This window comes from Dipodomys merriami, unplaced genomic scaffold, assembly GCF_024711535.1.
Source record: "Dipodomys merriami isolate MVZ:Mamm:240054 unplaced genomic scaffold, mDipMer1.0.p SCAF_383, whole genome shotgun sequence".
NCBI lineage: Eukaryota > Metazoa > Chordata > Mammalia > Rodentia > Heteromyidae > Dipodomys > Dipodomys merriami.
In genome coordinates, this window is record NW_027205415.1 from 919,981 (window position 1) to 929,570 (window position 9,590).

The following is a 9,590-nucleotide window of genomic DNA, read 5'->3' on the forward strand; positions in this document are numbered from 1 at the left end:
GTAGAGAATGGTCAGGCCGCCTTAGAAATGCTGCAGGAAGAAAGATCAGAAAGGGCAGACAACGAAAAGGAGGAGAGCAGGGGGGGGGGGTCATACCCTGATTTTGCCGAACTAGAGACCTCTGAGTCTACAGACTCAGAGGAACTACAATCACTCATAGAACAAATAGAAAAAACAAAGATAAGAAAGAGGAGGAAAGGGAAGGAGAGAGAGGACCCAGATAAAGACGAATGCATGCCCTCTGTGCACCGCCCCACACCTTCGGCCCCTCCGCTCTATGCGGAGGACCCTGGAAGTGGAAGCCCCGGCTGTTCTTTCAGCCCAGGCGTGTGGAAAGCGGTCAGAACCGAGTTACATCTAGCCTGTCCAATATTTCAGGATCCACAGGGACAGCGGTTTCATGAACCCTTAGATTTTAAGGTTATAAAATTTTAGTGGAGTCTGTGCGGACATACGGAATCACAGCCTCCTTTACTGTAGCCCAGGTGGAGGCCCTAGACATTGCATGACACCCAGTGATTGGAGTGGGCTCGCACGAGCTTGTTTGAGCCCAGGTCAGTATTTAGATTGGAAGGCCTTTTTGATTGAATTTGCTAGTGAAGAGGCTGCAGCCAATCAGGCTGCGGGAAACCCAGCTTGGGACAGAGATAGGCTGCTTGGACAGGGGAGATTCGCCAATCAGCAGATAGGCTACCCGGTTCAAGTTTATGAACAAATCAATAAAATTGGCATAAAGGCATGGAAGGCCTTACCAAATAAAGGCGAGGTGAATGGCAATCTCACCAAAATCCTGCAGGGCTCTACGGAGCCGTTTTTCGACTTTGTTGCCAGTATGGTCGAGGCTACTGGCAGAATTTTTGGTGACCCAGACGCAGCCATGCCATTAATTAAACAGCTTGTTTACAAGCAGTGCACTAAGGAATGCAGAGCCACCATAACCCCGTATAAGAATAGGGGACTAGAAGCATGGATGAAAGTTTGCAGAGAGCTGGATTAGCTGCTGGTATGGTGCAATTAACCCAGAAGAATGGGGCTGGGAAGGTGGCTCAGTGGTAGAGCACTTGCCTTGCATGCATGAGGCCCTGAGTTCGATTCCTCAGCACCACATAAGCAAAATGAAAAAAGCCGGAAGTGACGCTGTGACTCAAGTGGTAGAGTGCTGGCCTTGAGCTGAAGAGCTGAGGGACAGCGCCCAGGCCCAGAGTTCAGGCCCAGGAAAAAACCTATTCAAAAAACGCTGCAAATTTGTCTAAACAATTGTGTAGTTATCTTTTAGGTAATTGAACTGGGGAGTTCGACAGCCTGATGGAACAGCTCAGGGTTGTCATCGTCATGGTGAACTCGACCTGAGTGGATACCGGATTGGCGGAGGGGTTATCTTCATGGATCTCCACTGCTATGATTCATCTCAAGGAGGGGGCGGGTTTGGGAGCCCTGATAGGCCTCCTGGTGTTAGCCTCCTTGGTATGTCTGTGGTGCATTTGCCAAATTAGAGGTTCTCAGCGTCGCAGTGCAGCCATGATTATCCAAGCCTTTACAGCCATTGGAGCAGGTCAGTCCCCCTAAGCGTGGCTTGCCACCCTAAAACAATGAACACAGATTGCAAAGCCAAAGTACTGCAGTCGAGAGGCATGAGTTTTGCCCTCGAGGAGAGCATGTTTGGTTGCACACGGGTTCGATTCGCCTTTTCCCGTCCTTGTGAAAAACGAATCAATGGACAGGCTGAGTCATCCCTAGAGAAGGCGCCCTCTGGGAGAAGGCTTGTATGCAGTCCTTGCAATTGCACAACAGGGATCAGACCTCTGTTCTCATCTGTGTTCTTTAAACAAAAAAGGGGGAACTGTAGAGAGCTGTGAGAGGCCGCACCTGGAAGATGGTGCCGGTTTCCGCCCTCCGCCTTGCCGATGGCGAGTGGTCTCTGTGGTAAACAACTCCTGATATGGCTAAGGCAAAGAATCTGGCTTGCTTCCGCGCACCTGAACCTATTGGTGGTTCCCACGTGGCGTATCAGGGTTGGCTACCCAGCGGGTACTTAAGGCTGTGGGGAATTCTCCCCGGGGTTGGGGTCACAAGATTACAAAAAGGTCCTGAATAAACTGCAGAGAGAAGAGTCCGGTGTCGCGTCTTCCTTGCTGTTCGAGGCGGGTAGCGACACCTTTCCCCTATTTTTCTCTCTCTTCACTCCCAACGCCCACCCCAAGATTATTTACAACATATTGACTTGTGAATACCACTGTTGCATAGGTTCTCCCTTTGTCCTTTGTCTCACCATTTTGTTTTTTTTTTCTTTTCCTTACCTAGTTCAGATCAACATATTTAAAATACCCAGGGTATCAAAATCAAATACAGTGACTACAGGGGATAAACCATAGGTGGGGAAAACACAAAAACATAAAAAGAAATCACAGTACATTAAGAACAACAACAACAAAGAACATGTCTTGGAGTTCATTTCACTTAGACTCACCTTATACAATCATATGTACATAGCTATTGAACTATTCTGCTCATCTACTAAGATTATCCTTGATGTACACAATAATGCTCCCCTATTACCCAGTAATCCCACTTCTGGGTATATAACCAGGTGATCACAAACAAGGCCACAGTAAAGCTACTACTGTGTATCACAGTAATATTTACCAAAAATGACACACACACTCCCACACACACACACACACACACACACACACACACACACAGATAAACACACATGGAAAACTATGCTTCAATCACAAAGAATGTGACCACCTCATTTGTAAGGAAATGGAAGATCTTGGAAAAAAATCATATTAGTGCAGTAAGCCAGACTTAAAGACACATAAGTCCCATGGTTTCATTTGTAAGAATTAGTTTACATGAATGATAATCTCATGTATTTTAATTTGACATTTTGTTCTACGTTGAGCATGCAACATTATTGCTATATTTTTTGTTATTATTTCTGCAAATAGGCAGGTATACTTAAAGAATTACATTCATCTTATCCATTATTGAAGGAAGAACAACAAAAAGAGTAACCACTACTAGGAAGAACAACTCCTACTTACTTAGCTTAATTCTTATATAAGGCCAATGTTGTCCCCTGTATCCTCATGTTGTACATTACAACTCTATACCTGGTCATAATGTATATCTAGTATCTTATGCATTGTGAACTAAATGCCCGAACTAAATGCTTTACTTTACAAAAATATTCTGTCAATGTTTGAGGATGGTTTTTGTGTATGTGTGTGTGTGTGTGTGTGTGTGTGTGTGTGTGTGTGTGTGTGTGTGTGTGTGTTTACAAAGATCAGAACATAACATTTTTCTTCATTTTGAATACATCTTACAGGTCATTGTAAGTTGTGGGTAATGGGAGCAGTCTCTTGTTATTTTAAGGATGAAACAGAAAAAGATATTTGTGTATGTACCACAGTTGCTTTATTAGTGTCGTTGAACACTGAACTTCGATTTACATCTTGGCTGTTGTTGTGAATAATGTGAATAACAATGAACTACAGATATATTTATGAATTACCCAGAGAGAAATAATCACATGATTGGTGGGTCAGATGATATTTCAAGTATGATTTCTTTAGAAAACTGCATACTACTTTCTACAAGGAAAATACTAACCTGGATTTTGACCAAGAGTGTAGAAAATTTCCTTTTCTTCACACTCTTACCAACATGATTACATTTTATTCAAAAGGTAATAAAGGGCAAGTTTTTACTATCTTCAGTACTCTAGACTGGCTTAAGACCGAAATCCAACCTCCTAAATTCTTGGAATTAAAACCTTTAACCACCACACCTTGTTCCTTTGATTTTTTTTGATAAGAGTTATAATAGGTATAAAGTAGTATCATAGTAATTTTGAATTACATTTCTCTAATGACTTCTCACAGCATTAAGCCAGCACAGAAGTTGTATTAAAAACAACTGTGTAAACCCACTGGTGATATAGAGGGGTTTATGGAAAACATGTCTATTGGAACTTTTGTCCATTTTTAATCAAGTTTATTGTTAATCTCATCTTTAATCTCTCTATACAAAAATAATTAATTCAAGGTAGTAAAAAGGAAAAAATTAAGCAACTCCTAACATTTTTCAATTTTCAATAACATGATATTGCTTAAATCATTTTCTGTTTATGCTTGAGACTATATAACAATTTAGTCAGATCTTTTACATATCTATATGTATTTTATTTATTTTACATTGATTGCTCTTTCCAAAGCCTGCGTGTCTAATTTTGGTTTCTTTCAGTCTTAAGAAGTTCAGATTTCAAATTCATGAATAAATGGAAGTAAGCAAAAAAAAAATACAGTTCCTCTCATCTGATAATGCCTCTACAAGAATGAGAAAAGAGTTCATCATTCTAAGGACCCTTAATTCTTAAGATAACATTTGCTATAATGCTAATGTTATTACCATTTTAGTGTTGGGAAAAATTGTAATTAAAGGCACTAAGTGCATGGCCCAAGACACACAGTGAGGAAGAAAATGAGTCAAATTTTCCAAAAGTCTTCCAGCAATACACAAAAGGTAGATAAATTCTCTCCATTCTCTGATACTCTCAATTCAATATTCATACTGTCCAAGAAATAATAGCATAGCAATTATTGCCCATTTTTACATTTTGTCTTCAACACAGACTGTGTTGGTGACATTGGGTTATCATGCACAGAGCTGAGCTTATAAATTATGGTCCAAAGAGAGGCAAATTTCTTCTGTCCCATAGTTTCAGTATCATTTTTAAAAAGTACTAAATCTTTTAAATATCATCACTTACTCTATTTTAATAATTCAAGAATGAAAAATTTCACATATAATCACTGCAAAATGCGTTAAGACAAGGAGATGATAAAACAGGCCTCTGTGAAGTAAATTTTCTTCTACTTTTAAAATTATTCTGAAAGCCTGGTACTGGTTTGTCACACCTATAATCTTAACTACTCGGGATACCTATTAAGGAGCCTGAGATCTGTGGATAATATTTGGAAGTCAACAGGACAAAATAAATTCATGAGATTATTTTTCAAAATTTTAACGAAATAGCAAAGAGTCAGGAATGGAGATGTAGCTCATATAGTAACTCACCAATCTAGAGAGAAAGACGTAGCAAGATGTTGAAGCCCTGATTTCAAACTCTGAGCATGCCAACACGCAGGAATGCACACACACTCACTTTTTCAAAATATCTTCATATCAGTGTTTTGCATTAATTTCTTTGTTAACGATATTATAAGGGTAAAATGGGCTTCATAAACTCTTCCATCTCAAAACATTTTTATACATTTTTGTTGTAAAATACTGTACAGAGGGGTTATAGTTATATGAGCAAAGTAATAAGTACATTTCCTATCAAGCATTGTTACCTCCTCCTTTGTTTTTCCCCCACCATTCCTTCCCTTACAGCTCCACAAGTACACTCCTCATACCCCAAAGCCCCACCAAATGTCCCTAGCCTAAATTGTAAAGTTCCTTTTTCAAAATAATGTCTTGTGCATCTATTGTTATACAATGGGTCAAACTGTATTCCTATTTAAGCATGTTGTTTTTTCCCTTTCCCTTCCCAAATTAGAGAAGTGTACATTCAAGATGCAGGTGCACCAACATCAAATAAAGTGAAAACAGGGTTATATTGTTGGGGAGGAACGTATAAAAAAGAAAAACAATCACATCGTACATTATAAATACATGAGAAACAACAGCAATAAAGAAAAAAAAACACTTGTGTCTCTATCTTGGGGGTTATTTAGGTTAACATCAACTTATCTAGTCATATACACATAAGCTTTCAACTTTTCTGCTTATCCCAGACATATACTAGTTATTACAAATAAGGGATTCAATGGGACCTATGTTTCTTTGGACTTGGCTTACATCAGTTAATATAATTTTTTTCCAAATCTTTCCATTTCCTAACAAATTGAGCGTTGTCATTCTTTCTGATGGAGGCATAGAATTCATATATATATATATATATATATATATATATATATATATATATATATAGTATATGTGTGTGCGTGTGTGTGTACACACAAATACACACAGAACATTTTCCTTTTTTGTTTTTTGGAGCAACTTAGTTTTCCACCTTCATCATTTTTTCAAATGTTTTTATTGTGATTAAGTGGTTACATACTTTCCCAAATTTCACAATATTGTGGGATAGTGATGCTTAGTTTAAGTCACAAACACATTCTAACTTCGATGGAGCAAATTGTCTATTATGGTCTACAACATTTATGAATTCTATGAGCTTTGCAATAGAGTTATTTCTTCCATATGTAAACTTTTTTGTTTTGAAATATGTATATTTCTTTTGTATTGCATAAGCGTCAGCTGTTCCCTCTTTCCCACTTGTTCCCTCCCTCCCTCCAGTGACATTGAGTTGCTTAGTTCATTTTGGTCAATGTCCAGTGCAGCTGATGGATCCCACTGTTGTATGTTTTTCCCTGATTCCCTCTAGTTCTGTGTCGTCCTCCTGGTTTCCCTTCAGTGTGCACATATGATCAGCAGAATGGGGTTATTTAGTAGTGATTCGACCAGATGAGTGGAAGTTCTTGGTTTCTTAAGTGTTGTTAATTTTGTCATATCACCTTACATTTTGGATTTAACATCCGCTTATCACGGAGACCATGTGCCATTTGTCTCTTTGATTTTGGCTCACCTCGCTCAACATGATTTCCTGTAGCTTGATTGATTTCCCTACTAATGCCATTAATTTGTCTTTTCTAATGGCTGGAAAATATTCCGTTGTGTATAGTTACCACAGTTTTTTGATCCATTCATCTCTGGTGGGACATATGGGTTGTTTTCATATCCTGGCTATTGTGAACAGTGCTGCAATAAACATGGAAGTGCATTTGTCCTTGAATATTGGTACCTGTTGTTCAGGATAGAGGCCTAGAAGTGGTATGAGTGGGCCATAAGGAAGGTCAATATTTATCTTTCTGAGGACTCACCAGACTGCTTTCCAATGTGGTTGTGTAAGTGTACATTCACACACACACACATACACACACAGAGAGAGAGAGAGAGAGAGAGAGAGAGAGAGAGAGAGAGAGAGAGAGAGAGAGAGAGAGAGAGAGAGAGAGAGAGAGAGAACATTTTATTGATCCATTCTTCTACTGAGCAGCATCAGGGTTGGTTCCATATCTTAGCTATAGAAAATAATGCTACAATAAACATTGTTGTGGTGGTAGTTTTAGTATGGACTGGTTTGTGATCATTTGGGAGAATGCCCAAAAGTGGGATTGCTGTATAATAGGGAGCTCTATGTGGAGGCTTTTGAGGAACCTCCAAACTGCTTTCCAAAGTGGATGAACAAGTTTACACTCCCACCAAGAATGCAGTAGGCTCCCTTCTGGCCATATCCCTTCCAGCATCTGTTGTTGTAAAAATATGGAACGATTCACTAATTTGTGTATCATCCTTGTGCAGGGACCATGCTAATCTTCTCTGTATGTTCCAATTTTAGTGTGTGTGCAGCCAAATTGAGCACAAAACATTTTTATAAAGAGTAATTGATTTTCTTAAACTAGACAATTCAACAAAAATAAGTTCAAAAGAATTGTGAAATTTTAGAACCATGTGTTTCTTACATAAGCACACATTTAAGAATAAAGTCAAGATTGACATATCAAAAACAAAATAATTCCAGATATTTGTTGTTCATGAGATTTGTAGGAGGAAGAATTCAATTATTCTACAAAAGGCACTTGTCATAATGATCATTGCAGCAAATGTTAAGGTTTGTTAAAAGTTTTAATGTTTTAAATATGTTTAATTTTGGGATTTGCTTATATATGGCAAAATTAAGACTGTTTGGCAGGTCATAAAAATTTTTGATAAAGTATATAATATTTCTGGTAGCATGTACTAGTAAGTATGTACATTTCAGATTTTATAGAAACTTTACTAATGAGAAGTTGCAAAGACTGTGTAAAGAAGCAGTTAAGATTTTAAGTTAAGATTTTAAGTACACAGTTTCTGTTAAATCTTCAGGGCTCCTTTACGTTATATGTTAGTGATGAACAAATAATGATATAATCCACATACAAATGATGAGATGAACTATAAATAGTAATCTTAGTGAGTAAATTTAAATGCTACTTATAGCTTTATCCAGTTTTAAATGTACAGGAATATGAGAAAATAGTAAACTCTACTATGTACACTTCAAATACTGAAAACCTTGGTAATTGTTTTGTTTTTTATTTTAGTAATCATTAATATTTAATTATTGTTTTTATTATTTATAGCATTTTTCCTTGTCGTAATATAATACAACTTTTTGTGAGTCATGATTAAGAGGTACTTTGAGAATATCATTGGGATGTCCACAAAATTTTTCATAGGTGCATGTGAATTTACAAAGAACAAAACTAAAAAGAAAATATTGATTAAAAATTATATCAAGTAGAGTCTGAATCAGGAGTGTTGATAAATGTCCACACCTAAAATCTTAACCTTAGGCTGGAGCATCTTATTTAAATACTGTTGAGAATTTCAAGACTTCTTTATGTAGGGCCCTTAGAAGCATGTACAGCATGCATGTGTACAAAGCCAGTGACAACAGGCAAATATGACTAAGTTTCCCCAAAAGGAATCTATGAAGTCAATAGTTATCTTCCCAAGCAGATGAAAAAAATGCGTCCAAAATGATTCAGTGCACCTACATTTGTGGAGTTATTTAAGTTATGGATTCTTTGTTAGACATATTCTTTTCTTTTAAAAATTGTCAAATATTAGCTTTATAATAAACTTTGTCTAGTATTTCTTGGTTCAAAACAGAAATCTTGATACAGTTGATGTCACTTGGCTTTCTTACTTTCTCAGTTCAAAGCCAACCTAGGCAGGAAAGTCTGTCACATTCTTATCTGTAACCAAACACCAAAAACGCCAAAAGTGGAGTTTGGCTCAAGTAGTAGAGTCCTAGCTTTGGGGGAAGTTGGCCAGGGAAGACATTTGTTCAGAGACATGGTCCAGCCTCTGAGTTCAAGCTCCAGAACCAGGACAAACTAAACAAACGAACAAGAAAAAAACGCACATATTTCTTTGGGACCATCCATAAAGCACTGGTTTGAGAACAGGCTCCTTTTGCTGATCATACTCACTGGATCCTGCTTTTTTCGAATACTAATTGTGCTGGAGAATTCAGGACAAGAATAAAGGAATTAATAAGTGACTCCTGCAACAACAGAATCATCTCAATAGTGAAATATCCATGCAAAAGACAAATTAAAACCTCCAAATCTTTGTTTCCTTGCAAAAGAAAACTTTTAAAACAATGTTTATTTCCTTTTGTTCTATGCTGGCCTTCAAATGGCACATTGTTTCCTTTTGAAATACTTTAAAGAAGTTTTTATATGAATAAAGAACACACTCGAAAAAAGACAGGGACAGTTTCTTCAAGCTTGGATTCTTTTTTTTCTAACAATGAATATATATTTCTTACAGTGAAAATACTGAACAGAGTGGTTACAATTACATGTGCAAGATAATGAGTACAGTTTTTATCAAGCATTGTAGCCTACTCTTTGGTTTCCCCTTCCAATCCCTAGACATAAAAGAAATGCAAATCAAAACAATAT

General features: G+C 37.5%; 1 non-coding gene across 1 annotated transcript; it reads right to left on the reverse strand.

Moving 5' to 3' along the window:
* Window positions 1-7,392: 7,392 nt before the first annotated feature.
* Window positions 7,393-7,498, reverse strand: LOC138805052 (U6 spliceosomal RNA). The gene has a single exon (XR_011365425.1). It is a non-coding gene; the product is annotated as a U6 spliceosomal RNA (small nuclear RNA).
* Window positions 7,499-9,590: the final 2,092 nt, after the last annotated feature.